At 38.6% G+C, this 23739-nt stretch overlaps 1 protein-coding gene across 6 annotated transcripts in view; it reads left to right on the top strand.

Moving 5' to 3' along the window:
• CADM1 (cell adhesion molecule 1) overlaps nucleotides 1-23739 on the top strand; it is a 337589-nt gene that overhangs the window by 42115 nt on the left and 271735 nt on the right. The gene's annotated exons all lie outside the window — the stretch shown is intronic.

Below are 23739 nucleotides of genomic sequence, written 5' to 3'. Positions count from 1 at the left end.
TACTTTCCTCCCTCCTCCTCCTACACACCAAAAATAAATTACTTGTAAAATATTTAATAGGTTCATGGGGCTCTGCTCTGGTGTTATCTGTTTTAATTCTGTGTGAGATGAGATGAGGCACTTGTCAGCAGAGGCCGCTGATGATGTTGGTACACCTTACTGAGCACAGGTCACGGTGGCCTGCAAGCCAAATTGGGTGGTTCAGCAAAAGGAGCCTCACTCTGTGGAGTGGTAGAACTCACGGATAACCCGAAGTGCTCACACTTAGCCCTGGATGTAGCGTAGGTGATATGCAAGGCGGTTCCTTTCCGGTTTAACTCTCGCCTCTTCCTGGACTGCTTTTCAGCCATTCATTTGTCCGGCGGAAGCAGTCAGCTTTCTGAAATGGATCACAATTTAATTGCTGCTGCCTCCGCTGCACTGAAATGAAACTTTCGAAGGTCACCAAGCATCAGTGGCCCTTAGTTAAGCATTATCTTCTTTGCCCGCCCCACAGTATTTGGCACCATTAACTTCTGTTTCCATTTAAAAATTCCTCCATTCGTTCTGCGGCACTGCCTGTACCTTTTTGGTTAGCATTATTTGGCAGCACTTGGGCTAGCTCTCTTTTCTTCCTCTACTGGCTAAATGTTTCCCAGTGTTTTGTCCTCGGTTATTCGCTTCCCTTTTTCCATGGGTTCTCTTTGGTGTTCTAGATCTTATTCCCCCTCACAACTTCAAGTGTTGCTTTTCCCTACAGCCTCACTTTTTTCTTTTCTTTTTTTAAATTCCTGAACTGCATTGTCAGCTACCTGCTGTTCCCGCTACTCCTGGGAGTCCCCCTGCCCTCTCAAACTTCTGTTGTTTAAAACAGCTTACCTCCAACGATTCACTATCGTACCTCCCAAGCAAATATACAAATACACCCCAAAGACAAAACCCCAAATTAGAAAGGCTGCCCGTGTAGCCATCACCAAAAGGCAAGTCCCTCAACAGGTTCATCCATGTTCACTTCTTTTTCCTTTCATAGCTTACCACCGTTCACCTAGGCAGCCCCCGAGCCTAAATCTCTGCAGACATCTTCATCTTCTTTTCATGCTTCATGTGCTAGTAGTTGCCAGGCCCTCCTGACCTTGGTAATAAAACATTGCCTACATCCTGACTTCCTTTTGCTTTACTCAGGGTCAGTTTCTTATTCCCTCATGGCTGTGGTCTAAACCATTCCTCGTCAGCTGCTCACCTGTTTTCCTAACTTGCGATTCTCCACAGTTTGCAGTTTCTCACCTTTAAGAATTTTATTCAGCATTTATCTTCTCCCATATCCATTCTTTGAGGTATTATTCACCCTTTACCTTCCTATATGAAGATGACGCCTTCCTTGACCACCTTTGCTTTATCTCAACTACATTATTATTCTTTGTGAGATTTATAATATCCGATTATGTTTAGAGTTTTAAATCACCCTACTAAACCACAAATATTGACAGAGTGGGAGCTTTATTATATATACTTATTATAGATACAATATATGTGTGTTTGTGTGTTTCCGTGTCCATCGCACAGTACCATGTACATGTTAGGAACCCAGTAAATCTGTATTGAATGAATGAACACCTACACTGAAATTTTACTTCAGGTTGGTTAGCAGGCTTAGAAGATCGCTTCCTACTAAAGATCTTTTGCTAATTGTTTTTGGAGCCTTTCTACTTAGCCATGCAAATTAGCATGGATTCATAGGCCCAGAACCTGAAATAAATTAATCTGTCCTTGAAAGGAACAAGGCTGTGGCTGTATATGGATTTCAGGAAAAGAAAAATGGGAAACATTGAGCCAGTGTCCAGCTGATGTAAGTGCTTGCTGTTTTTTTTTTTTTTTTTTGGGCATAGGCAGTATAAAGTTACTTTTACCTCCAGTGACCCAGGCCAGAATCATGGCAGTACTGTCACCAGAGCTGAGAAAAGGGAGAGTAAGAGGTACATTAGAGAAAGAAAGTATGATGCTTGACCGTGTGAATTACTCAATAAATAACTTTGTTATTATTAGGGCTGTTATTATCATTTCTAGTTCCATTATTTATTGCCACTTAAAACAATTCTGGTGACAGTGCATTTAGAGATCTCCAGAGAAAATTATGTAAATCCAGAAGCGAAAGGTTAATGCATGGTTTTTGGCCCAAGTATTTCAATAGCCCTTGGTTACTTGTGGGAGAGGATTTTGTCAAGCTAGTAAAGCTGTGTGTAGTTGAGTTGTATTGTTTTGGGCTATTTGTAAATATTGTATTGTGTGACATACTTCTAGCACCTGAAAAGCCTGGCCTTTGGGACTGATTTTAAGAGCTGTTCACATTGTGTGAACCAATACCCATGACCAAAGGGAAAAGGTTTGCGTTAGCAAACTGAAATAAAAGGATGGGTGTGCAGTGTCCTTCAACCCTTGTGTAGACTAACTGTGTGGCACTGCCCAGAAGTAAGATTGAGAAGCTTACGAAAGCTTAAACCTCAGGAGGTGGGATTTGGAAGGTGGGGAGGCTTTCTCTAGAAACAGAATCTTTTTTGTGAGTCTACCTGCCAACTGGAGAAAAAGGGTGCTAGGTGTTCAGATCTGCTTTGCAGGTTCCAAAGCACCTAAGTACATTTTCAATTCCAAAATTTAAATCCTGTTTGTGGGAGATCAGTAGAGGGTTTAATAGAAGGTTAAACAAATTATATATAAACACACAGAAATAGTTTAGCCTGAGTATGGAAAGGCCAGAAAGTCTGAGTGTTGTGATGAAGTACTAGGAGGTAATTTATTTTTAAAATTTATTGAACCCACTGAAGCATAAGTGTGTGAGGATAAGAGAAAACCGTATGCACATATGGTCCAGAATGAAATTCTTCAGATTTCTGAGATGGTTGCAAGTAGTGGCTAAACCATTTTGAATTAACTTCAATCCTTCCAGTTTAGTCTCTTCAGGTTCACTAGTGGTAGAAAGAATCAACTGGTCCGTGCCGCCATTAGACTGGACTGCCAGGAGGGAAGTAAGAGCCTCCTTATCCGTGCCCAGAGTGTGCTCTCTCCCCCTTTTTTCTCTTTCTTCTCTCTCTCTTTTCTTTCTCTCTCTCTCTCTGGGAAGCAAAGGGAATGGGTGAAGATCTCTACATTTCTTGAGAGAAAGGCAGGTCTGAATGAAAATTTATTCATAGCCTTTTCATTTCTCTTTGGAAAACGTAATTGTGACATTGTCGCTATAAATTCAATGTTTAAAAAGTGTAAAACTCTATCAAGGGAATAGAATATTTTTGCCTTAGTTATTTGTGAAAGTTAGGCCTTTTGTTGGGTGGGGAGAATACACGTAATACATTGATAGTAGAGAGGAATCTGCAGTAAGATCTAATCAGAGGAAGAATCTAAAGGAATCAGACCAGAGACAGATCACTGACTGGAATACAGAAGTGCATTGTGCAGCAATAACACTCCTTTCCATTCATTATTGCAGTTATAATTATGGAACCCAACATATTTAATTGGCACAGTGTACTCTTCTCTGGTGAATAGATTGCATTGTTCCCGTTTTAAAAACCCTTATACATCATGAATCCATGCACATGTTGCTCTTTGGCTCTCGAGAGGTTTCTTTGTTTACATGATGAGTGATTAACCTAATTGTGGAGCCTTGCTATGCGTCATACGCAAAGATGTAGTGAAAAGGGGTATCTACTCTGTTCTAGCTTTGAAGGGCTTTGATTAATTTAAAAAATCTATTAGATCTTTGCGAGGATGTATACCTTAACTTAGAAATATGTAAATGGAAATATCAGTTGAGTTTGATATCTGAGCTAGTCTTTTTATCTGATTCCAGAGGACCTGTTAATGGAAATTATGTCTAGTGGGATGTTATTGGTGCATGCATTAGATTACAAGCTGCAGAAGTGGTATTCCTGAAGAGGTATGTGGTTACTGAACCCCTAGAAATGAGATCAATGCTAAATGTGGATGGGAGAAAACACCCTCCCCTTATATAGGACTTTCCAGTGCATTCCAGGGACTTTTGTCTAGCTTGAAAGATAAAATGCATGCATGGAATAGGGGCAGGGTGAAATATAATAATAATAATTACAGCTAACATTTAGTAATACCTACTGCCTGCCAAGCACCCTGCTAAGTAAACATTTTACATTTATCTTCTTATCTAATTCTCACAACTATTCTAGTGTTTACCATTACCTTCATTTTACTGATGAGGAAACTGAGCCTTGGATAGATTACAACATTTTCTTGTTTGAAGATCATTACATCTAACAAAGCTGGGATATGATGATCTCAGTTGCTTTTCACTTCTGCTGTTTGCTGTAGAACATATTGGTAAAGCATAGCTCGTTGTTTTAAAGCCTTTATAATTATAGTTAACGTTGTTCCTCACTACATATAAGCGTTTATACTTTTGAAAATTAATCAGAGCTCAGTGTAATTGGAGAGAGAGAGAAAGAGGGTTAGTATCCCCCAAACATCAGCTTATTGCTTCCATAGCTGAGACCCACAGGGGAAAGAGAAGAGTACACCCATAAATATTTTCTGTAAACGCCACAGGTAGTTCTGCTGCTCTTGGATGCAAAAGGTCTCTAGTTCAATTTCCTGCTGGAATGGATTCTTCACAAATAAGGATAATCCCTCATTTGATGTTTACTCACATGGATTCCTTCTGTATTCCATACTGTCCGCATTGGGCTTTGCAGTTTTTATACATTCTTGTCAGAATGCACTTATTCATTAGCTGTTTTTATTAGTGTTACGGTCGAGATGACATTTTCCCATTCTAAACTCCAATTTTCTTTGACTTTTAATTTTACAAAACAATTACCTATCAGGCTGAAACTCCTTAGGCTGGTTTTCTGCTCAGAAAGGAGGTATGGGGGGAGGTTTTAAAGTCTGTTCCACTTTTCTTGGCAGCCTAGACATTTAGATTCATGTAAGTGCTCTTTAAATAAAGTTGCAATTGCTTAATTATTTAAATAAATGGGAACTGAATTATTTAAGGGTTTTCTGGCAAGACAAAAGGTTCTGGATTTTCTCTTCTACCCCTCACTCAGAATTTTCAGTCCCGTTTTGTCCTGGCTAAGAATGAATTTCTCATTTGTGTTTTGATATATCTGCAAATCCAGGGACATCTTTTGGAGTTCTTACCCTGGCTAAGTCCATGGATTTTAAAAGTCAAGTTTGAAATTTTAGATTGTATCCAAATACTTACTTTGAATAATGTCTTTTTAGGTACATTATGGTTAAAATGCACGCTTTTACCAGATTCGACTTATCGAACACCTGTAATGTGCAGGGGAAAATAGCAGAGTGGAAAGAATACAGTTTTGGAATTTGAAAGACTGGATTTGGATTCTGACTCTGCCACTTATATGGCTCTGTCACCTTTGCACAGTTATTTACCCTTTCTAAGGATCAGTTTTCTCTTCTGTAAGCCACCTCTTAAGGTTGTGGAGATTAAGGAAATGTATGTAGAAGCCCTTAATATATAGTACCTGGCAATTAGTAGGTACTCAGTATGTGGTAACTATGAAGGCTGCACTAGGTACTATGTTAACAGGTGGATAAGACAGAGGTTCCTGTCCTTACTGAGCTGATAGTGTGGCAGTGGCAAAGCATTTTAAGCAGAGGGAACAGCATGATCAGTGGTAGGTTTGAAATCAAGAAAGTCCTTGGTTATTTGGGAACCTGTTAATGTTCCAGTGTCCCTAATCTTAACATTAATATAATTGGAAATATTACATTGATATGGTGTTTTTGAGGTTTATAATACACATGACATATATTATTTCACTTGATCCTTGCAAAAACCCTATGTGGCAGGCAGGGATTACTGTCTCTATTTTATAAGGGATTTTAGTGATTTACCCAAAATCACACAGCTAGTGGAAGAGCCAGGATTAAAGTCCAGGTTTTTGCATTTCCTATCCAGTGCTCTTTCTACTTTAACATTCAACTAGTCCTATGTCTTATCTATATACACAAGTGCTAAGCCTTTAATGATAATTTAATGAGACTTTTATAATGTTCTTTTTACTTAAACATTTTTACTCAAACTCATCTGACCTAAGATAAAATTATATAAAATCAAATTGAGGTTGTACTTTAGCCTCTGTATATATGTCACTCGTGACTGTAATTAAAAAAAAATTAAAGTGTAATTATTCTTCTCCCTGACCCCGTCAAGTATGTAGAATCTAAATGTTACCTCCTAATTTTACTTTATATGCAGTTTTTTTTTTTGTATCAGTGTCTTTTAAAATGTCTTACAGAATGGATAAATCACATACTTTTATATATATTCATATTTGCTTAAGTATGCAATTAATTGCCTCATCTACCCAGTTCTTACTGTTTATCTCCTTTGATGGCAATAATGCATCTTTGGATGTATTATCTTTAAGGGCCCATATTTGTTTTACCATACTTGATTCAAACATATTGGATCCTTGCTGGAACTATTAAGATTATGGTTCTTTTGCCATCATTAATTTTAAAAAGTGAGTGCTCAGGCGAGCAGCTAATCACCTCAGGACATCAACTTCCATTCTTTTTGCCACTATGCCAGTTGTAGGATGTTCAGCATGAACGGCTCCACTTCTCAGAGGGAACTTACTTGAACCCTGGAGTTGCTTTTGGATCCCACCAGTCATTGGCATTTCCAAATAAGAATGCAGAGCCTGCAATACGCTGCTGTCAACTTGATCTTTGAATACAAAGTTGTGGATGGAAATGCTAACGAACCAGCGATCTGTGAAGTACTTCACCATGTTGAGCACATAGCAAATTAACAGGTTCTTTCCTCTTAGGCGGAGGAGCTTTTGAAGCGACTGTCTCTTTTTGTTTTTTTTTTTTTTGTAGGGAAGTTATTTTAAAGTTGTTTAGTTAGGGGCAAAGCTCATCAGATGTGAGTGTTGGCTACTCTGGCCACAGAACATGTGTGACTTTCCTGGCATATTCAGATAATTTCTTAAGAAACTTGACTCTACTGGAATCTTTTCCACGGTTGTAATTGTCATTGAACATTCCAGGGGCTTCATCTACATTTTGAGTTCTTAGTACATTACTATTTAGAGATATAGATGGGCATTTTCCACCAGAGACCAATATTTCCCTCTCTCTCTCTATTTTTTATTTTTATTTTTGCCTTTGAAGTACCTCTTTTCTTAGAGATACTCTTGCCCCCAACCCTCCACTTTTTTTTTCTTTTTTCCCAAAACTCACTGAAGACATCGAAAGAAATACATGAACTTTTCAATGGGAGTTGCACGTGATTTTTAAAGCATCTTGTATGTGGCCTTTTAAGTTTCTGTTTTGATTTTGCAATTGGTTGGAAATGAAGGAAACTTGAAGCTAGTAGCTGATGAGATCCAATAAGAACTTGCCATATTAATAACAAGAATCTGAAAAAAGAAAAGAATCTATCTAAAAAAGAGTCCAGAAAGGGTTCACTGCCACTCCTTTGAGGCTTTTTCCAGTCTCACCTATTAGAGAAGTTATTCACTTTATCATTATGGATTGAAGGAAGGCTTAGAAATTTCCTGTCCAGCACTTCCAAGATGGTGAAACTTCTTATTTTATGGGCTGGCAAGGAAACTGGGAGAGGAAGGGAAATGATTTCTTTCTAAAATACCAGAAGATAGGGTGCCACACTTGACCCTTAAGACGGATGGACAGATACACAATATAAGCTCCCGTACGAGGCACATCTTTTAGGGTGAAATTGACTGAAGGATTGATCTTTGACCGTATCTTGTGTGCCTGACCTAAAATGAACTCCTGGAAAGACCAAAAAGCCTTATTGGCTGCACCAAGAGAAGATGGGACCTTGCCCATGGATGGGAGAATCCTGGCCTTTAGTCAGAGACAGCAGGTATGTATGTTAAGTCCATCTCGGACTGAAACTTAGTGTATTTTTTGGTTTATCATTTTGTCAGTAGCTTTCAAGGAATTTGGAAAGTGATATGATATAGGGTCTTCACATTTTATGAGATTGCAATGAAACTCTTTTGACCCTGTAGCAAAACCAGCTTTTTAGAGTATGAACATATTTTCAAAAATTTAGCCCAACAGTAAACATGAAATGTTGAAAGAGAAATATCTGTCTGGCAAATTGTGATTCTGTCCCAAGAGGAGGAATTTACTTCCATTTTGATTTACCTGGCAGGAAAGTATCTTTTGCAGGCACTGCTGAAGTTTTTCTTAAATTCCTCTGCTTTGAATTGTGTCTCTGGGAGCTATTCATCTTTGTCACCTGTTTTACTTCTGCTATTTTTAGCCAAGTGCCAAAGACCTTACAGCTTCCTCAAGTGAAAGATAAAGAATTAAGATCTGTTGTAAACAAAAGCTCATCGCAACTTTTTTTTTTTTTTTTTTTGTGCTGCAAGAGCTTCCTTCAAGTTTTCCTTTGAGTCAACTTTAATTGCTTAGACTTAGATTCTCCAAAAGAGAGACCTTTGTTAATTTTGCTTCCATATCCATGGAGAGGCAAGGCCTTTTTGTTTGTTTGTTTTAGAACATTTTAGAAGAAATGACCAATGAATGAACTTCTCTGTCATCTCTATTCCCATGTCAAGTGATAAGGTATAAAAAAATAAAAGCAAATGGAGAAACTTCTAGAGAGGACATATCTTATAAATTAATCCATTCCCAAAAGTGCCAGTGCTTGTTTAGCTGAGTCAGTTAATCTTGACACTAAGGAATTATAGTGTTTAAATTTCATCGTTTAGGTTGTAGCGTGGCAGGAAATACTTGATGAGGCTTTACCTCTTTGACTTGGATTTGTGATAAGAAAGTAAGTTTTGGGAGGGCGAGGTGGGCAGATCACTTGAGCTCAGGAGTTTGAGCCCAGCCTGGCCAACATGGCAAAACCCCATGTCTACTAAAAATACAAAAATTAGCCGGGTGTGTTGGGGCACGCCTATAGTTCCAACTACTCTGGAGGCCGAGGCAAGAGAATTGCTTGATCCTGGGAGGCAGAGGTTTCAGTGAGCTGAGATCGTGTCATTGCACTCCAGCCTGGGTAACAGAGCAAGACTCTGTCTCAAAAACAAAAACAACAGCAAGAAGTACGTTATTTGGCCTAACTCATAACCACGTCTGGAGAAAACAGTTCAAGGCACATAGGCCTGTGATAAGTGCTGCTGTTTCTTTTCTTTCTTTTTTTTTGCGGGGGGTTTGGGGGGATAGGGTCTCAGTCTTGTGACTCAGGCTGGACTGCAGCCTTGATCTTGGCTTGATCTTGGCTCACTGTAGCCTTAAGCTCCCTGGCTCATGCAGTCCATCTCCCAAGTAGCTGAGACTACAGGCATGTACCACCACACCCGACTAATTTTTGTATTTTTTGTAGAGATGGAATTTTATCATGTTGCCTAGGTTGGTCTCATACTCCTGGGCTCAAGCAGTCTGCCCACCTCAGTCTCCCAAAGTGCTGGGATTCTAGGAATGAGCCACTGTACCTGGTCGAGTGCTTCCTTTTCTGTAAGGCCAGAATGTTTCCATCAAACCTAGACTAACTAGTAATATAATTTTATCTACCTGGTTAATTAAATAAAATTTATCTAACTCTATAAATTTATACTGCAAAGCATTACATGCTTGTAGGTTTGGCTTTTCTTTCGAGAAAATAATGATACTTCCTGAATCATTTCTTCCATCCTCATGTCAATCACTCCCACCCTTTCTCCTTAAAAATTATTTTGGAGACCAAAGTATAATAGATTTTGCCCAGAAGTGATATTTCTCACCAATGTAAACTTTGTACTTTATCTTTTAAAAGGTGGAAACAAAGTATAGTAAAATATTGCATATGCACAGAGCCTAGAGATTATATTTTATTCTATTATTCTTCCAAGTTGAGTTTTGTGCTGGTCTTATTTTTATCTCTGCATCTCTGTTTGCAGGGTTGCCTGTTTCCCCCAAGTGTTAATGTAAACACATTTTATTTTGAGACAGATCAGCTCACTTCCCTCTGGAAATCCATCCCTATAATGTGGTAAACCTCAATATAACTCTCTGGTCCGAATGACATTTCATAACTGTGTACAAATCAAACATACTGTTGATATTAAATGACAACATTTAATGCCTATGTCAACAATTCACTTAAGTCTCATTTCATTAAAACGCTTCTGATCTGGGGAGAAGCTGCTTGTCTGAGTAGATAAAGCACTTGACTTTCACCTCTAGTTTCCGGGTTAAAGTGCAGTTGGTGAGCTGTAATTCAAATGGATTTCATAGGTTCTGGGCTAGGAGACTGGAACAAAAGTCTGGTTCACATAATCAGAGGAAATCTTGGGTCATCTGAACAAGTGGGCGTCAAAGCCAGTGATTTTCGCTTTATTTCTTATTTAAGTGAGCTTGTCTTTGTGGATGATTCCCAACCCCGCCGCCAAACCTTAGACATTTTAAAAAAGAAATTAATGTGGTTAAGATAGTTAACAAGCAAATGGAGTACCTTCTAGACCTAGGAGGACATATCTTGTAAGTTCATCCATATTCATTCCTTGAATGGATCTCCCTTGGTTTCTCTTCCAGAAGTTACAGCCAGCTTTGGGTCCTCCATTCTTGCCTTGAGGAAATTTCCAAAAAGTTTTTTTTCTCTCCAGCCCCAGATGCTCTCCTGACTCTTTCCAGGACTCTTTAGGGGACTGGCTTTTGATGGTTTCCAGATTGTAATCCTGATTCCACCAGTGTTTTATACACATTGACTCCTCTGATTGTTTCCCTGTAGTTAGGAAAGAAGTCCAGGCTGGTTAGGAATCTCCTTTTATTCCTAAATTAGCAAGGAAAAGTGTTTCCCACGTTTCCATGGTCATGGTATCTCTACTTCAAGAAGAATCTCTTCGTGGGGATTGCTCATGTCTTAAACTGAAGCCAGTGACTACACTACACTACACCTGTTAAGTGACTTGTAGGAGATATTTGAATAAGTAACAATAGTTGCTGCTACTACTTTAATAATGCCATAATGTTTTTGTTTCATACAACTTCCTGAAGTTTAGGACTTGTGTGCAAATAAATCACCACCCATATCCTTTTTTTGCCTGGGACCTCCTACTTTGTAAGCCCTCAGCAAATGCAGGATAATCAAGAGGGGGAAATTAGCCTTGTGGCTGTAACAGGTATCTTCAAATGGCTACACGGGTTGTGTCAATGCAGAAAGGCCCTCAAAAAAATTACAGCCCTTTCCACACTGGAACAACCGTACTATAAAATAAGTGGCTGTTAGGCTTCTTTCAGGTCTTGATAACTTAGGCAAGGCAGATAATTAATACAACCAAGATGACAGTCGGCTATAATTGGCTGCTTATTATGAAGTTTAGACATTTTCTTCCCTTCTATCTCTGGGAGAAAGAAATTGCTCTAGCATATGTGTGTAGAAGACATAAAACTTGCTACAGCAGTATTTTTATTTCCAGATTATTCTTAAAGCTATTTAAAAGTCACCACAGAATGAGCTTTACAGAAGCAATTTCATGGCTCCTTTAGGTTTTTGTGTAAATTCAGATAACTGAAATGTTAGCCTTGATTGATGATTAAAAAGGAAGGAGGTACACCAAAGCTGATGGTGAGCTCTGGGTACAGGATAAAGGAATCGGGTTGTGGGGGAAGGATCTCACCATAGTCCCTTACGTTCTTTTATAGAATTTCTGTTGTGATTGGTAACGTAAGGAGCATTTGAAAGATGATCTTTATTTGAGAAATGTTTCTGAACTAGAAACTTGCAAGCTTTGAATCCCGTTAATACTCACTGGCAATGATAGCCATTTTCCATTCCATGAGATCAATTTGGAACTTGAGCATAATTTTATTTCTGCTTCACAGTTCTTAAAATCCTGTTTGGAAATGTCATTAGGAGGATAAGGGGTGTAATGAAAAATACGTTTTCTCATGTACCAAATCAAAGTGTATAGTTATGGAGCTGGCTATCTATACTGAACAACAGTTAACAAAATGAATTGGCTGCTTTCTGCATTTGAAGTTGTATAGTGTAAAATTCAATGAAACATTCAATAACTGGAAAGATCACATCAGCATCAAGGATGCATTTAGCAGGTTTCCTCCTACCATATTACTAGGATAGAAGCACAGTTTAGAACTAGGAATAAAGGCTATGAATGAAGTTAAAAATTGTGGGAGGCCTGGAAGTAGAAAGATAAGTAGGAGTGACTGTGGCTGGAAACTCAGGCTTGGATGCAAGTGAAGGAAACAGAAAGATGGGCCTGTGCAGACCAGTATTTTATAAGATTGGTGCTTTTGTCAGTATCTTCCACTGAAGGCTGAAAGTTATTTCTTGAAACTAGCCATCTGTCACACCCCTCCTTAAGGCAAAGGACCTTATTATTGGTGGTTGAACTTGCTGGGTCAAACAGAGTCACTCTGCCTGGTTCTCATGTTGTATGGAAAGACATAGGGTGGGGTGAAAGCAGCTTGTTTTCCATTCAGCATTTTTAGCAGCTTTTTAGAGTGGGGAGTTATTCCATGAGTGAATGAATGGAATGAATGGATGAAAAAAATAAATGACCAGGTTTGTTTATCTTGGAAAGGTTTTATTTCCTATAAAGAGATATGGCATAATTGTGTTTTCCCTTGCATAAAATGAAAAGTAAAGTCTAGCAAAATGCATACTTAAGGCTTGTGTGTGCATGTGTGTGTATGTCACTATAATATATAATGAGATTGTTGAACTCTCTAGAATGTTTGGAACTATAAAGTTCAGCTGTTTTGAAATATTGCTCTGTTAGACATTGGCTTAAGGAAATACATGTTTTCATCTAAAACACCAAGAGCATTTAGTGATGGCATTGCTGGGAAGTGCACCTTGCCTTCTTAAGCAGTAGATGCAACTTTTAAGAATGCAAATGGGAAAAACTGACAGGGGAAAATTACAAGAAGTTTACATATTCTTGAATTTTCTCCATCCGAGTTTTAAGTAGGCTGGTGTTAGGCTGGAGCTGCTTCTGATTATGACTCTTCTAGGGGGAAAACACAGTTTTACAGGAGTGACCTTAAGTGCAAAATGGATAGTAATTCAAAGCCCTGAGGGGGCTTAAGAAATGAAGGTAACTTATTGGTTTTGGTAGAGAAAGGGCTGTCTGGTAAGACCATTGAGCCCCTTAGCTGAAAATGCCGACAAGCTGAGCAGAGAGCATGTGTGCTATACCAAGCACAATCATTATTTTCATTGGCAAAGCGTATTGCTCACAGTTTTGGGTAGTCTGTCCATTTTGTCAGTAATTTAATCTAGGTTGAAAAAGGCATGGGATATAAACTGCTATTGTTGAGCATCCCTGCAGGCATACCTGGCAGGTTCCATTCCAACTTTTAATGAGGAGCTTTGCTTTATATTGGGGTCCCGCTGGTGGCTTGCAATATCTATTTTGGGGTGGTTTAAGATGGGGGTTAGCTCTTGAAATTGGACAAGGTGCCTGCATAAAAGATGATGAGATATTTTTTTCCCTCTTGGTCTCTCCTCCTTGTTAAATTGGTAATTAGGCGAGACTTTTAGACAGAAGTAAAAATACAGATGACATGGGATTGTGTCTAAGGTGATAGCTTTCCTTTCATGGGAAGAATAATCCCGAGGATTGAAATAAAGAATTTGAAGACAGAAACTTAATACATTTGAGATCTTCTATATTTTTATAGTAATTTTATTTCACAATATGTGCCAATAATACATGACACCTTGAATAATGTATTTTTATACTCCTTTACCCAAGAATTAAGCTGGTACATTTGCAAGAGGAGGAAATACACGTTGACTTTGTGATATTGCTAGTAAATTGCTAGTAACCCCATTCTTTTTCTTTCTTTCCCTGGGAGTGGTGCTGCACCCCACCCCACCCCATCTTACCCCCCAACACACATTCATGGGTTATTCTTGGCTGGGAAATGTTCTATGTTTTCTATAATTTTTGAAAATGTTGCAGTTTATGAGTTGAAAAAATGAGAAAATAAAATTACTACTTAATTTTTTAAAAGTTTTTTAATATTAATCAATTTGATTCTTTAGATCATTTTGAGAATATCCCTGGCAAGAAAAAGCAGGCATTTTCACACATTGTGAGATTGTCTTTAGGTCAGACAAGCAAGTTGCACAAAGGATTTTCTAAGCTGCATGTTGAATAAGGAGACAGTTAATTCTGAGGCAGCCCTCATTTTTTTTCGAATCAGATTTATTTTAGAAACTATTGGGTCTAACTTATTCACCCTTTTCCCTAACTTATTCATATTCCACTTATACCATATAGGAATTTTTATAGTCAAAATAGGTCCATATTCTAACCAAAATAGAATGAGAAAGGGAAACAACTGCCTTTTAAGAATAGGGATGAGAGGTACTCAAATCATTTATAGTTATTCTTATGATATGTGCTGTTTATGGAATACTATATGCCAGGCACTAGTCTAGAAAACTGGATTAATCTGTGTCCAATCAAGAGAGAGGAACCACACAGTAATTTGAATAGGGAAAGCTTACGGTGACCTGTTAACTATAACAAGGTATTCAAATAACAAGGGACTTGCTGGTAAGAAGTAAAGAGAATTGTAAAGAATATAGGAATAACAGATCTAATGAGCAACCATTACCTTGTGCTAAGAAAGAGCACCCAAGAAAGAACGCCTTTCCCAAGCTGAGATCCAGGTTGTGTTGGAGAGGACACAGTTATGTCTCACTGTGGCGGAGAAGTTGCTGTGGTGCTGTGGAACTTGCTGGAATTCCGCCCTCTGCTGGGGAAAACCATTCGTGAGAAGGTGTCTCGTTGGAGGCACTCTGATACAAAATTGTCTGAGGAGGGTGCCAGCAAAGCTACCAGCCACCGTTTCCTCCTGGATGCTCTGCTCTGCAGGATCCAGGCACTGGGGAATCTGTGTGTACCTGGAGATGGATACTAGAGAAAGCTCAGTTCTGTGTGTACCTGGAGACAGATGCTAGAGACGCCTCCAGCGCCATCTACTGATAAAGATTAACCTTGTGTCGGAGGGTAAAGGAAAAGCATTTAAAAGGCCCAGATCCATTTTCACAGAGCAGACAAAACAGGTGATTTTGAAGCTGAGAGGCAATAAACTGATGATGGGCACAGAAGTCTATGCTGCCACTTTTTTAATCCTAAAGAGATTAGAAGTAGTGAAATGGGATTATATATCCCATTTTACAGGTGAAAAGATTTCTTTAAGCTTAGAGAGATTAAGCGACTTGTTCAGGGTCATATAGTTAATAAATGGCAGGTTCACATTTCAAAATTACATTTGCTATTTTCTAAGGCCCATGACTTTCCATCAGCCTTTCTGGAGTACAGATACTAACAAGTCTAGAAACTGGCAGTTGTGCCATATGTTCTTGTCTAGGTATTATACTAGAGATCACTATTTATTCATTATTTAGTTCACTTCCAGCTGGTCCTACAGATGAGGGGAGTTATGCAGGTGAGTACCTGTTACGGTTGTACCGTATATCAGATTCTGAAACTTAAAGGAATAGTTTGTACCTACTTTAGTGGATTCCCTGAAACCTCTTTTTTTCTACCTGTATCTTAACTGTGTTCTTATCAGTTACAGTTCAGGATTCATACCTGTTTGCTCATTTGGCAGCTCCCAGTGGTCTCAACTTGGGTTGCCTGGAGGGTAGGGGCAGAAGATGATGGCTCTTGGTTTTTTATTTGAGATGTTACTTTTTCTCAACCCAGTTTCTCTCCCCAGGGATACCCCTCCAGGCATGCAACCCTTGGTTGTCTCCTAGTTGAGGCTGAGGGTATACAGCCTTGCTCTTTTGGAACAGCAGTGGCCCTATTAGGCTACATAGGTTTATCTCACTTTTGAGAAATAGATTCATACCTCAAATTTTTGTAAAAGAAGTATCATTTTCATACTGCTGTACACTATAATTTTTTAGAACTCCTTTATCGCTTGACTTTGGGTGAGTTACTTAACCTCTCTGGGACTTAGTTCTCTTATCCATTCTTTAATCTATAAAGGGGAATGGCCTTTTCAAAGCTCCTCTCATCTTAAAAACACTCAGTGGCTATTTCTAGTGTAACATCTTTTGGCAGCAGTTCTAAACACGTGAGCCTTCAGTTGCTGATCCTGTTCCTGGCAAGTAGTTGATGGATTACAAATAAATGGAAGGCAGTGTGATGTGCTAGTGAGAAAGTGACTGTGGACTCAGACCTAAAAGGGTTGGAATCTTAGCACCTCACAAGTTAGTAGTTATGAGGCCTTAGGTGAATAATTCATTTTTCTGTGTCTTAGCCTTTTCCTTTGTGAAATGAGAACAACAATGCCTGGCCCATGGTATTCTGCTGAGGAGGAAGGGAAATGATATATGTAAAGCACTTTGTACACTTGCTGGCACATAGTAGGTGTTTTATAAATGATAGATACCGTTATTCCCCATGAAATTGTAAGCTCCTTGAAGGCAGGGACTCTGTCTTAGTCATCCTTAAATTACTGGTAATACTAGATATCTAACAGGCAGTTAGTAATATCACCCTTTTGAACTGAAGGAAAGTCCTTTCCAAGTTGAATCTTTATAAAGTAAATACTTTTTATGTAAATAATCACCCTGGAGTTTATCTATTTGATAAGCTTGGATTGCACATATTCTTCTGTCTTAAAGCAGTACATTGTTATAATTGTATTACATCTCTCTCTCTCTCTCATTTTTTTCTTTTTTGACAGGGTCTCACTTCGTCACCCAGGCTGGAGGGCAGTGGCGCAATCTCGGCTCGCTGCAGCCTCCACCTTCCTGGGCTCAGGTGATTCTTCTACCTCAGCCTCCCGAGTAGCTGGGACTACAGGTGCACATTACCACGCCCAGCTAATTTTTAAATTTTTTGTAGAGACAGGGTTTTGCCATGTTGACCAGGCTGGTCTCAAACTCCTGGCCTCAGGGAATCCACCTGCCTCAGCCTCCCAAAGTGCTGGGATTACAGGCCTGAGACACTGAGACTGGCCCCTTAAATTTCTTGCTAGTAATTTTCGGACTACACAGTTCTTTGATTTTTTTTTTTAAAGCCATGATTGTGTGGCATAATAGTGATGGTATAACATTGTTATGGATTTACTATGTGCTAGTCATTATTCCAGGCAATTTATACTTACTAATTTCTTTAATATTCATAGCATTCTCATTACCTCCGTTGTCTAGATAAGAAACGGAGGCACCAGCCAGTTAAGTAACTGGCTCACGGTCCTGAACTGTCAGTGGGGAAGTAGTGGTCTGTCCCCAAGCCCACTGCTTATCACTGCTATGTTATATTGCTTAGTTCAACTCTAGTTTTGAGACACTTTACCAGATAGAGGTTACTGATGAAAACCCAGTCACACCCAAATCAGCCTGAGTCTAGAATGAAAGGGAAGGCATATACTTCAAGACAGGTTGACATAAATCTATTTTTAGTTATTTAAATACATTTTGAGGATTGCTTTCCCCCTTCCAAATAAGTTCTGAGATCAGAATGAGCAAAAGCCAAACACATATTTTTTATGTTTTGAGATTAAAACTGTGTTTGTCACTATGTTATAGTCATTAGTTCCCTACTGTGCCTCAGACATAGCCTCTCCTCACTCCTCCACATGCCTGCCCCCTGCAAACATGTCACAGCATCAACAAACTAGCTTTGTACTTCCCATCTTCCTTACGTAGAAGCTATGGTTGATTTCTCCCTCTAGTGTTCCTAATCTGCTTACTGACTTTCTTTGCTATTTAAGCTGACTTTTAAACATGAGGAAGAGAGGTGAATTGATTTTCTACTAATAATGTGAAATATTAGCGATTTAATTTCACAATATTTGTAAATAAGAAAATGGGGCCAATGGCCTAGTCTCAGATTACATTAATGAGTTCCCAGAAGTTGTCCTCCAGCCCCTATCTCCAGTCGTTGTGGACATAGAGACCAGAGAACTACGGAACCTGAATGAAGTGTATGTTCAGATGCCAACAGATTATTCCATTTCTCCCTTTAGTTTAGTAACAACATTATTTTCACTGTTAGGAAAAAGATTGGCTTGGTAGACGTTAGGAACCACTTTAGTCAGTGTGGATAAATGAAAAAGCACAAGTGATCGGCTTTCATCATGACAAATGGAAACTGTCATTTAATTTTTATCCCCAATTATACAGCTCCAGGACCAATTTTTCAGGTGGAATGTTGGAGCCATTAAAAAGAAATAAGTAAACTATACCATATTCCATCATTTTTCTGGCAGCTAACCAATGATGTGTGGCCTTATTACATGTACGTTTTTATAGAGATATTTTTCCCTTAAGTTTGCAGAAGGCTTTATTAACTCTTTACTGATTTCTTCTGGAATACATTTTTCCAAATGAATTGCTTTTTTTCTTTTTATCACTGAGTGTTAGTTGGGGTTTACTTTGGTTTTGTCTGGAAGCTATACTCATTTTCTTCTTTAATTTGTTTTTTTTTTTTTGATTACTAGAATTGCATGGAGCCGTATTTCTTTAATTCCAACTGAAGCTGTATTAGTGGTCTTAATGTTGATTACAGACTATGTTAATTTGGATTTCAAAATGTAATTTATTAGAAATATAGGACACACAAAAAGACCCAACCAACCACCTTTTGTCTCCTGCTTTAAAATGATACTTAAAAAGTTGAGTATCCCTGAAAGGTGTGCTCCCATAGCAGTTTGTCTGTTATTCTAATAGGTCATGTAGTAATTTGCCAGATTTCATCTTCATGTTCCCCAGTAATTTGAAATCTTGGTTCTGTGGATATCTTTCTAACTGGCTGAGTTATCTTTGCATCCACAAACTTAGCAGACTGCTTGGCACATACTGGGTATGCAAAAAATGTTCTTTGAATGACCGATTCAATGCTTTTTTATTTCCTTTTGGGACTATTTGTAATTAAAAATTATTTAACAATATTGAAATCTAGTCTCTTCTGAGGATGCTAAAACCCTTTACTATTATGTGTGTGGTTTTATTTATTCAATATATAAAAATTTTACATGCAGGGAATTTTCCAGGTGGGAAAAATTGAGATCAAAGGTTACTAATGATATTAAGAACTCCAGAGAGAGGCAATGCTGTGATTAGAACCATTGACTTCTGGGTTCCAAGCCCTTTTCTCTCCCCAAGCTACACAGCTTTGGGTCTTTCTGCTCAGATTGTACAATCTGCCATTACTTTTATTGTCAAAACTTGTCACTGATTTATTTTTGATGCATAATTAATACAGAGAGTGGTGGTGAGGATGATGGTCAGAAGATCGGTTGTTCTGGTTTTGGAGAAGCTGGTTAATGGATGAGGTCTATTAGCTGTGTAGATCGACGTACAGATTTTTTTTCCCCTTGGTGTTCAAATCCTTATCCCTTCATTCACCTAATTAGTAATTCACAGGAGCCTTTGGCTCCGAGCCGGAGAATATTTGTATCTACTCAACTTTAGCTTCAGAATAAACGTAATTTTCCATAAAAGAGGTACTGAAGTACATTATAAACAATAAGGCAACATTTTCTTCAGATGTATGCCTTGACATATGCTTAGAGGAGAAATGATACCCTCTTGTATCTACTTATAAAACTGTCATCTGGTACTGTTACCATTGGAATATGCAAGTAAGCTGATAAACATGCTGATGAAAGGATTCTTTTGGCTGAGAACCTTGTTAAATAAAAGGTGTTAAATCATGTATCTTGTCCTCAGGGGTGGTGGACTAAACAGCTGCGCTTATCCTTATTAATGACCGTAGACTCCTGTTTCAGAAGAAGCAAATAGGCTTTTGTAAGAGTTGTTATAATATCAAGAGTTACTTTTAGTCAAGCTCTTTATTGGGAATATTAACATATAGTCTAGCTTGGCAAACAGCAAAAAACCCTAGCAGTTGGCAAATGGTTTTCCTAGTTTCTTTCCCAGGAGTGATAGGAAGAGTAAACTCAATGAAATAAACACACGTAATTGCTGATCTATCATAAATCATTCCTTGTGGTAGGTATCTATTTTTAAGGCTACATTAGGTCTTCCAGTGGGAGAAGAGCTCTCGGATTTGGCTAATGTGCCTGCACTGATGGAGAGATGATGATTTTCTGTCTATTCACTTGTGATATAAATGAGAACTTCTGTTGTGCCATTTTGTTGGGGGTGGAGTGTTGGGATTCGGGATTGGTCAGTCATAGAATTGCAGAGTTAGAAGGGACCTTAGGGATTGGACTCAGTATGGTACAACATCCCAAAGCTTTAGAGTGAGCCCTTTCATTTTGGGTAGCTGTAATATTAGAATGCTTTTTTATATATTATGATTGTATTTATTATTCTCTGTGATGTTCACTCATTGGTCCCTTGCCTTCCTTCCCAGGATCTAATCCTTGTTTGTCACCATCCATCTAGTGTGACATCCTTGACTGTGCATGTCCTTGACTCAACCTGGCCTGCTCTCCCACCACTTAGCACATGCCTTTTATCTTCCTGTACTTTTTGTATACCATATTACATTTCCTTGGTGTTCACTTGGCTCCGTGCTGGACTGAATTATGTGAAGGTAGGGATCAGATCATTATGCGTCATAGAATTTTGGGTGCCTAGTACAAAGCCTAGTCCTCAATAATACACATTATTGAATGTGTATTGTTCTCATCAGCTTAAAATAGAACTATCATGGGTTTTTGTTTTTGTTTTTGTTTGTTTGTTTTTCCTATAGGTATAGCTGTTAGGATACCTGATTACACATTGACCATTGAACTTAAGATCAATTGAAACTCTCAGGGATGTCAGAGTTGCCTGATGCAGGGTTTGGGGAATTGTAAAATAATGGAAGGGGCTAGAGGTGTCCCAGAACAACTTCTCATTGATTTCAGAGTCCACATTTCTATCTGAATATTAGTCTGTAACATCCAAGTGATTGGCCTGAATAAGAGTCAGTACGTTGCTCATTTTCTGTAAAGTTTGATCATGTTCACAAATTTAATAGCATAGTAATTTCTCACACAAAAATCCCTCAACGTATCTTTATATCATGATAGAAAATCACCTACTGTTTCCAAGCAGTGAGCTGAATCTTTTCTTCAGTGTTTTTGCGGTTCCACATAGGAACTGCAGTTCCTACAATTATCATTATTAAATGTCTTGGGTAGAGGTGAAACAGCATTCTGGTTTTTTGCTTTTGAAATCTGTGTTTGTCTTATATTCAATATCTCTACAAGCTTTACACATTTTGTATTTGAATGGTTAAACCTTCAGGGCTATTAAGTCCTCATTTTCATTGGTGTTTCCCATCATTTCTGTGAGATACAACACACCCCACCCATTTCATGGAATGGGAGAAGCCCTCAGCCAGCGTGTATATGATTTCTAAGCCTACAGGCACAAGCACGAGCAGGCAGGACTTCACTCCTTTGGGGCTTGTCATTAGTTTTACGTTTTTTTTTTTTTTTTTTTCCAGAAGAAAAAAAGATACCATGTCCATATTGCTAAAATCAGTGATTCATAAAATCTTGAACTAAACTTGACATAGGTTTCTGTACTTGAAGAAGAGGTGGTAGGATTGCCTGAACCCAGGAGTTTGAGACCAGCCTGGGTGACATAATGAGGCCCTGTCTCCACACAGAATTAAAAAAAAATTAGATGTGTGGTGATGTGCACCTGTGGTCCCAGCTACTCTGGAGGCCAAGGCGGGAGGATCGTTTGAGCCCAGGAGGTTGAGGCTGCAATGACTCATGTTCATGCCAGTGCATGCTAGCGTGGGCAACAGAGTGAGACCCTATCTTAAGAAAATAAAAATAAAAATGAATGAAAGCCAAAGGGCGACTGAGTATCCACAGTTTTCTCAGATACTCAGAAGGAAAATGTCAAGAACAAGGATGAGTTGGGTGATTATTCAAATGGTGGCCTGTGGGTCCTGTTGAGTCTAATGCCTCCCTCTGTGGATTCAGTGATGTTCCTCCAAACTCCCCTTAGCTGTCTTGTGTGTAGTTAATACATGAATGCTTACGTATGAGGAGGAACAGTTCTTATCTCTGAAGTAGTAAAGCATCTTATTGCATTTGTTTAATGACTTTGAGATCTATCCGGTAAACTCCAGGTTACAATTTCTTCCTTTGAATTTGATTCATTTCCTCATTCAATATTTCAGAAAGTATTTATTGACCACCTATCATGTGCTATACACAATGCTGGATATTGGGAAATAATGGTTCACAAGACAGATAGGATCCCTGTTCAAGAACTTAGCATCGAGTGGGAATACAGGCGATGAATCAATTACAGTTTATCATGTGTGGTAAGTAAGGATAGGGAAAGCCTCTGTCAGGAGATGAAATGTTTGCTGTTTAGCATATCCATACAGTGATTATGTATTCTGAGCCTAAATTAGAGCACAAAAGATAATGCCATGAAAAAGAGGTGATTATGCCAACTAATTTTTTGCCAAGACCATGTGTGGATGGAAATTTTGAAGATATAGTTTGGGGACATTAAAATATATGAATTTCTGGGACATTTCAGTAATTTATGAGTATAAACGGGCAGAATATTTGAAATCAAGCCTGCCCTGGCAAATCCTGGATAAATGTTTGCTGTGCTTTCTGGTTTCTGCCACTTGTAGAGCTGAATTTATGGAGCTGTTAATTCAGGGAACAGATTTTAAAAAGAAATTTATTAGCATATAATAAAGGCATAACAGAATTTATTAAAAGTCTGATTTACTTTAGAAATTCTGAGCCCTACTCCAATGTTTTGATGGGAAAAAATAAACCAGGAAAAATGAGCAATTGTTCATGTTCTCAGTGCAGATATTATTAAAAGACCTTCTGTGCTACTGGAGTGTTATGGATTCTCTCTCTCAAAGCACCACTTGGCTGTGCTTTGTCGCTAAAGTCGACCTGACAATTTCCCGTAGATAACTCTGAAATGGATGTACATTCATGACTTTGCATAATAATTTATGCCTTTAATATTGCTGTGGTCAGCATGTGGATATCTCTGCAAAACATTAGTTAAGTAATTGGTCCTTTTCAGCTGCAGTCTGTCAACAGAACACATCCTTTGAGGCCACGAGAAAATACTTGCAATGCTTCAGTGTATTCATCTATGCAAATTGGTGACTCATGGGCCAACAAAGGCAGGGTAGAGGAACTAGGAGGCAAGGACGTTTGAAGTAATAAAACAGTTGCTAAAACAGGGTGGGATAGCTAGTATACCTCCTCCCTGCAGTCAAGACTATACCCAAACCATCTGAAATGGACACCTATCTAGGCTTTTCTTGAAATGCCATGACATAAAACCTTTAGGAACAAGAATTTCTTCTGTATGTCCATGATACTATCTTTGCCTCCACTTATCCTTTTACATTTTGGGCCAGTTTTCTCTTTGGTGGTAATGGATACCTGGTTAGCCTTTACTTACGACATCGTTTTACTGAAAGCCCTTTGCTGGAAGTAGGTCTGTCTGGGGGCTCAGACCGCATGTTTGAAAAGTCTTTTTGCTTTGGGTGAAGTTTCGTAGCTGCTGTGCGTGGCAGGTAGAAGACCCAGTGCACCCCTCCCAGAGTGGGTTCTCGGATGATAATGCTTCACCTTTAAGATTGCTTGACAGGATTTAACCACACATGCAACAAATCAATGCAGTCTAGCGCACAGATGCACTTGATCTATATTGTTTGTCTTTTTTTTTTTTTTTTTTCCGACTGATGCAGGCAAAAGAAACCATTAGATAGCTTCTCAGTTAATACAGCTTTGTTCTGAAAAGGAGGCAGTGATATATTTGGGGATGCATATGGCCAA

Source organism: Piliocolobus tephrosceles, chromosome 13 (assembly GCF_002776525.5).
Source record: "Piliocolobus tephrosceles isolate RC106 chromosome 13, ASM277652v3, whole genome shotgun sequence".
NCBI classification, from domain to species: domain Eukaryota; kingdom Metazoa; phylum Chordata; class Mammalia; order Primates; family Cercopithecidae; genus Piliocolobus; species Piliocolobus tephrosceles.
This window is presented reverse-complemented; position numbering and strand designations above follow the sequence as displayed.